This window comes from Acanthopagrus latus, chromosome 21 (genome assembly GCF_904848185.1).
Source record: "Acanthopagrus latus isolate v.2019 chromosome 21, fAcaLat1.1, whole genome shotgun sequence".
Taxonomy (NCBI): Eukaryota; Metazoa; Chordata; class Actinopteri; order Spariformes; family Sparidae; genus Acanthopagrus; species Acanthopagrus latus.
In genome coordinates this window covers 15,112,190-15,119,232 of record NC_051059.1, presented here as the reverse complement: position 1 = coordinate 15,119,232, position 7,043 = coordinate 15,112,190, and positions in this window count along the sequence as shown.

The window sequence follows — 7,043 nt, the reverse complement described above, 5'->3', positions numbered from 1 at the left end:
ATAGTCTCCTCCTTATGCAAATAGTGTCAACGGTGACCTGAGCGACACCTCGGTGGTCCAATCAGAGAGCGCGCCCCGGGACGGTCGTCCCTCAGGTCCAAAACAGATCCTGCGTCAACCTGGGTCCAAACTCTGCTGGTGTTGTGCTCAGTGGAGAAGTGGTGGGCGGTACAGGGCGGTAGCCGGGACTTTTTTTTTTTTTTTTAAAGAAAGTACTGAGGTCATGCCCCCCTCCGACCCCCACCCCATCCATCAGGAACATGGATGGGGTGCATTTCTTTGCATTTCTGACAAGACCAGTATTCGCTGAGGAAATACTGTCAGTGCCAGCATACAGACGAAAACTGGACTCAAATTCTGACAGAAGAAGAAGAACATAAGGAGCAATTACAGCCGATTTTGACTTAAATGTATCAAACTTATTTCTATGCTGAAAGGAACTTATTAACCCCAGGAACACTTTATATAAACAATCATTAATAAATGGCAAATTGATTGTTAGTAAGATTTAGTTCAGCAAATTAACTGTTAAGAAACAATGGAACGGCTCGTAAAACATTATAAATTTTATAAACCAATTGTAAATGAATGTTAAAGATATCACTTGCGACTCTTTAATGGGCATCCAAATAATATATAAATGAACTACTTTTATTCGTGAAGTATTGAAAACATCACTTGCAACTTTCCATTAAACCATTGCTAATAAATAGTTTATAAGACATTTCATTGCTTGTTCACAGTGAAATAACTGTTTACTTTAAATTTGATGTAAAAACAATTTCACATATAGCTGTTTCTTTTAATGATATAATAGAAAGTTTCATCAAATATATATCTTCAATCGTCCTCAATGGTAGCCACGGCCCTGGGAAAGAGTACTGAGAATCTGTCTTCAAGTACGAGTACGGTTACATTACTGAATTGGTTAAACGCAGATGACAGGTTTGGATAGTAATTCAAACTATACTCGATTATGATTTCAAAAGTAACTAAGTAGATTACTTGATGTAATGCATGCTTATGTCCGAGTAGATTTACAGACTAATTAAAGTAATGAGCAGTTGTTTTAAGTTGCTTCCACCCCTGATGGTTGGTATGTTTTGTCACACCACAGATTATGGTGTCCAGTCTTAAACCTCACTGTGCACAAGCCGAAATCACATGTGAGGTAATTACATTGGTGTCTCCGTACAGCAGCACATGAGTGTCAGGAGATGCAGCCTGTGCCACTGGTAGTTGTTTCTTTTGGACGCTGGCCAAATCTGCTTATTAATAATTGAAAATGTATACAAGGGGGATGTGAATCTGATCCCAAAGTACTGCTGAAGTGCAGCAAAGTACACAGAAGGTTACAATTGGAAGGTTTTAATGTGCGTGTAGAGAAGAAAAGTTTTCCCACGGAAGTGAAATTTCATCCTCACTATCCAGATTTTACACAATGCAGTGCTGGGAATTTCTTCTTGAGAACTGATTTAATCATTTAATCAATTTCTTTCTCCTCTTGTCTCTCAAGCGACAAAAGCACACATCTCACATGGATTTCTGTACCGCATGTGTCATCTTCAAACATTTTTTAACCAGTTTTGTGGAGCATTGTGATGAGGTCAGTGTTGCAGAAAAGTACACAAAAGTCGCAAAAGTAAAAGTCAACCAAAGGGACTGTTCTTTTAGTAATGTCTTGGTGTAACTGATATAAACGTACTTAAGTATCAAAAGTACAAGAAAAAATAAATTGTATATTTACATGTGTGTTGTTAAGAAGTACAACATTTGCTTCCACCAGTTACAAGTAACTTCATTAGTCTGGCTCTGATGCAGCAGGCAATCTGCAATGTAACTAGAAACTTACGTTATCAAATATTGGAGTAAAAAGTACAATATTTGCCTCCAAAATGTTATGGAGTGAAAATACAAAGTAACAGATGAAGGTAACCTCAAAACACAAAAAAGTACAGCACTTAGTGATGTTCCACCACTGGTCATAAGACTCCTCAAAACCAACCCACGCAAAAATGTATTTTGTTATCATCTGTGGTGTGCATGTGTATCTGTGTGTACTGGAGCGTATTACACACACTGTTTATTAAACCGTGTGCGGAACGCCTGAGTGAGACGGACAATTTCATTCACAGCGTGCGCAAGTCAGCAGCTTCACAATTGTTAATCAGATTTGGGGAACATCATGCAGGAGGCAAAGCCTGCAAACACATCCAGGCTGCACACTAATCTGATGCACACACACACACACACACACACACACACACACGTCTTTGATGATCACACACACACACACAGAGGCTAAAAGAGAGAAGAGTTTGAGGTGGGGACCAAATCAAAGTCGTCCAACACTGTCAGGTTTGCCGCAGCTTTGAAGGGTATGTTTGTAGTTTCTAATGAGAAACTGCAGCAGCTCGTGGACATATATCAGTCGCGTTGGAGAAGACTTCCTTCCCTGACTGTCTGCCTGTGTCTCTTTCTTCCTCCCACCTCTGCGCACGGAGCTGTCGGTGCTGCAGTGCTGCTGACTAGCTGAGATTCAGTGATTGTGAAGGGAGACGCAGGGCAGCAGAGCTGAGCCAGTGACACCCTACACCTCCAGACCACACTGCACTGGTGCTACCGAGCATTTAGAAACTCAAGAGTAGAAGTCAGGAAGGGCGATCTGTTTGTTTGTCGACTTGATACCAGCCTGATTGCACAAATACTTCTTTCAGTGACATTTTCACACTTTTGCCCTGAGGGTTCGGGTGGCTGCAGTTCTTTGACTCTGGCACGTTGCCTCTGAGATAAGATTGTGCAGGGATGAATCCAGCTACTCAGTGACCGGCTCTGAACTTTATGGAGCAGTTTAGTGACATTGTCTTGTTTAACGCTCACCGAAACCCCTAACTGAAACCTTGTAGAGCCTGTCTCGTATATTAGATAGCTCACAGAGTCAATTAACTCTCCTTTCAGCTGTCAACATGACCAGATTTATTGTGACTTTCAACTTTCTTCATGCTTTTTCTGTGCCGAGGTGACGGCCATGTTGGTGTTGGTGATGTATATGGAGCAAGAGATGAAGTTCACACAAAACTAAATGGTATTTATGATAAAGGTTCTCAGTCATCCAGGTCGTGGTAAATCTTTTTTTTTTCTTGAAGACGTTTCACCTCTCATCCAAGAGTCTTCTTCAGTTCTAAACTAACTGGAGGTGAGTTGCAGGCTTTTAATCTCTGTGTGGGAGTGTCCTCACAGAGTCATTAAGGACAGTGTGAGCCCTGACTTTCAGAGTTGTTAGGGCCACTTGTGGGTCATTGATCCAACCAGCCTTCATGTGGGTTGCGAGGCCTAGGTGAGTCCAGTTACGAATGGACGATAAGTTGTCTGGGGAGGGAATTCTACTGCATTGTAGGTGGGTGATAAGTAATGAAACTCAGAGCTCACTTGTGTCCATAACAACTCTGTGAGGACACTCCCACACATAGGTTTAAAAGCCCACAACTCCCCTCCAGTTAGTTAGAACTGAAGACGCCTCTTGGATGAGTGGTGAAACATCTTCAAGAAACTGAAACAAGCCCAGCTGCTTATGATACAGCTCTTAGGATAAATGGTATTTTACTTTTTTTTACGGCATACTGTGACTTTCTTGATTTTAAACCTTCAAATTGTACTTGTTACAACAGCCGTGAAACAAATATATAGTGGATTAAAGAATCAAAATGTCCCTTGGGATGGAAATGGAAATGAATAAGACTACAAGTGCCTCACACTTGTACTTGAGTTAATGTATTTAGTTACTTTCCACCACTGTTTGTATAACAACATCTTGGAAAGTACCCACGGAAAAGGACAGCATTGAAGCTTTTACTCAATTCTATTAATTATTAAATCCAATAAAGACGTGGTGCCAGGAGTGTAAAGGAACACTCACTTAGATCGGAGCTTTGAAGTTATTTTGGGTACAAATCGGCTGTGAAACTATTTAGTTTGGATAAGTGACACAACAACCTTGCCGAGCTGTAGCAAGCTCTTATATACTGCAGGTAGACAGACATCTTTTCGGACTGAATGAGATGACTGGTTGGGCTTATTACAGTCAACAAATCTGGGTTGATATTCTTTTATTTGTCAGTGCATACGATTATTGATTGCTGTCAGGGTGTTAGGATGTTTTTCTTCAAATATACGGTCATAAAAGATGCTGAAAATGTTGTTATCATATACTGAATGTCATGCTGATGGAAAGGAGGGCAAAGTTTCATAGTCCACAAAACATTTCTGGAGTGGCCAAACATGGTTGCAGCATTCTCCTAAACAACTGGAGTAGATGGGGACTTGTTTTAAAATGCGAAATGGATCCATACAGCTTATCTTGTTTAGTCCAGGTCTCCACAAGAACTGAGATCCCAAGCTGATTTGAAAAGATGTCATTCACGCCCTTTTTCGAGACGAAATCTTCAGTGTGGCTGCAAAGCTAAAAGCATTAGCGTGTATTCTGTCTTAAGTCGGAGTCTGATCGTGCATCAGAGCTGTAAGAAGCTTCTTTTCAAATCACTATGGGATCCCAGGGATTCTGCAGACTTGGATGATGCTGGGTGGAACTAAATGTTGTTTTTACAGTTGTATCTTTATGTTTTAAAAGAATTCCGCAGCTACTTCAGTCGTTTAGCAGAGTGCCATGATGCTCCACAAATGTTTATTGGACGACGAAACTTCACCCGGCATGAGGGTGAGGGGATAAATGTTAATTTTCATTTTTGGGTGAACAAAGTGGCCAGATAGTGAAATAATTAATGTGGAAGTGTATCAATGCAAATGTTGCTCAGAGGGCCCACACAGGGGCCCCAGTATGAGTAAACAGTGGAACCCTAAACTGGCAATGGAAATTCACATGATCAACACTCACTTCGAGGCAGGGGGGGGCATAAAAATTCCTGCTCCCAGGCCCATTATGAGCCAGCTCTGCCGGTGTTGGCCCACAGAGACAGACAGAGGAGGCCGGGATTGTCACAGACAGAGCAGGGATTGTGTACTGCTGATCTGTCACCTAACTGCAGCTACAGAATGCAGACAGTAGGCCGTAATTATTGTTTGTAGCCCGCTGTTTGTCGGTGCCACGGTTTAGGCCAAATAGCTCCCATTCTTGGCAATGTTTGGAATGTAGCGTTTGGTCAGTTTTAATTTACGCTGCTGCTGAGGTTCCCGTTCCTCTCCAAAGCAACAGCACTGCAGGGGAGCTCACCGGAGAGGCTGTCGAACAGGACGAGAAGAAGAGTCAAATAAGCTGCAACATTAGTCAGAGTCAGTTGGACTGTAATGGGACGGGGCCACGGATAAGTTCAATCTTGTTTCTGGGTGTCATCGCTTGAAAACCGCAGGAGCTGGGCAGCAAAAAGGCATCCTTTGTTTCATCTCCCATGATGGTGAATCACCGACCCGCGCGCACAGTAGCCATAGCAATCGTCCCCGACGTTATTTGCCCGAGCTGAAAGAATGAGAAAGATTCAGGGGCTCCTCCGTTCACTGAGACGAGCTCTGTGCGGTTCTAAAGTTACAGAAATTAGAGGTTATTGTGTGCAGTTTGCAGCAGCGTTTCTCAAACTTACACAAAACATTTTTGGTCTAATAACTTGGTTGGGCTTCTTTGTGGCTCATTTAATGGCAGATTCAGTGGAGGGAGTGCTGCAGCACAATGTGTGTTGTGCGCCTCACTGAATGCCGAAGTAAATCTAAACGAAAGAAAGAAAGGCTGTAAATCCTGCCAGGGTCCCCGTGGAGCTTTTGTCAAGTCCATGTGTGATGGTCAGGTCGTTATCAGCAGTGGACAGTAACTCAGAACAAAGTGCAGACTACAGAGGGACAATTTGTTTCCTTTTCCTCCACAATGTTTATCTAAAACTCATGATATTACATAAAAAAAACATTTTATAATGGTACAAAAATATTTCGATTGAAGCACTGGTTCTCAAACGTATCAATCAAAAGTACGAAACATGAATAGAAATGTCTGTATTAAAACTTCACGTCAGCCATCTGAAGACATTCTTAGTTTTATTCCCAACAAAAATCTGTATTTTAAGTTGGAGAAAAGGCTCAATAACCAACTGCAATGGGACGCCCCAAAACCCATCAACACACTGTAATGTGAGTTACCCTTTAATTGTCATATTAATACTTTTACTCAAATGTAAAATATTTAACTGCTGCTGCTAGATTAGCAAGAATTAAAAACCTGGAGTCACTTCGGATTCTGCTCTGATCCAGAAGTGTTTACCGACGAGAAGAGAGCCGACTGGAGCTGGAGGTGACATGTACTTTGCTTCTTCAACGTAAAGTTAGAGAGTAGAGACAACCAGAGTCTCTGCTGAGTAGGCCACTAAATTTCATTCAGAGTTGTCCTGAATTTAACCACAGAGACACTCTCACCCTCAGTGTGCGTCGTTGCTCGCTAACGTTAGCCAGTGTACAGCTCAGTAAACTGGCTGTTTGTGGCTTATCAACACTGCATGGATAACACAAATAAACACAATGTTCAAGTCGTCTTGTTCGCCGACTTCCCTATCTCCGAAGAAGCGGTGGCGACCAAATGAAACGCACTTTTAGCTTGAATAACTGTGAATTTCTCTCGGTTTGGACACTGTTGGAAACATTTTAATGGAAGTGGAAAACTCCCCAATTTATAGGTCGATAATAATGGTCAAGTTGTTTTCAGAAATTTGAATGCAGAATTCTTACTTCCAAATAAAGGCCCTTGATGGTGAATCCACCATGTTACACTGAGGATTCTTTCTTTTCTATATCTGCTGAGAGCTGTTTTTCTTAAGCATTAAGGGAACCCAAGCTCCGGCTTTTCTGTCGGCGGTCAGCAAAAAAGAGCAGAGTACGAGACGACAGAGACGAGCTTCCACTGGATACCTTTCGGCCAGAGTAACAACAGAGGAATTAAACTGCAGGGGCTATTTTCCAAATCTCCATAGTGACTGACAAAACCCTTGGAAAGAATCCAGTACGGTCACCCTGTAAAGACCTCTCTTTCACTCTCGCTCTCTTTGTCTCAC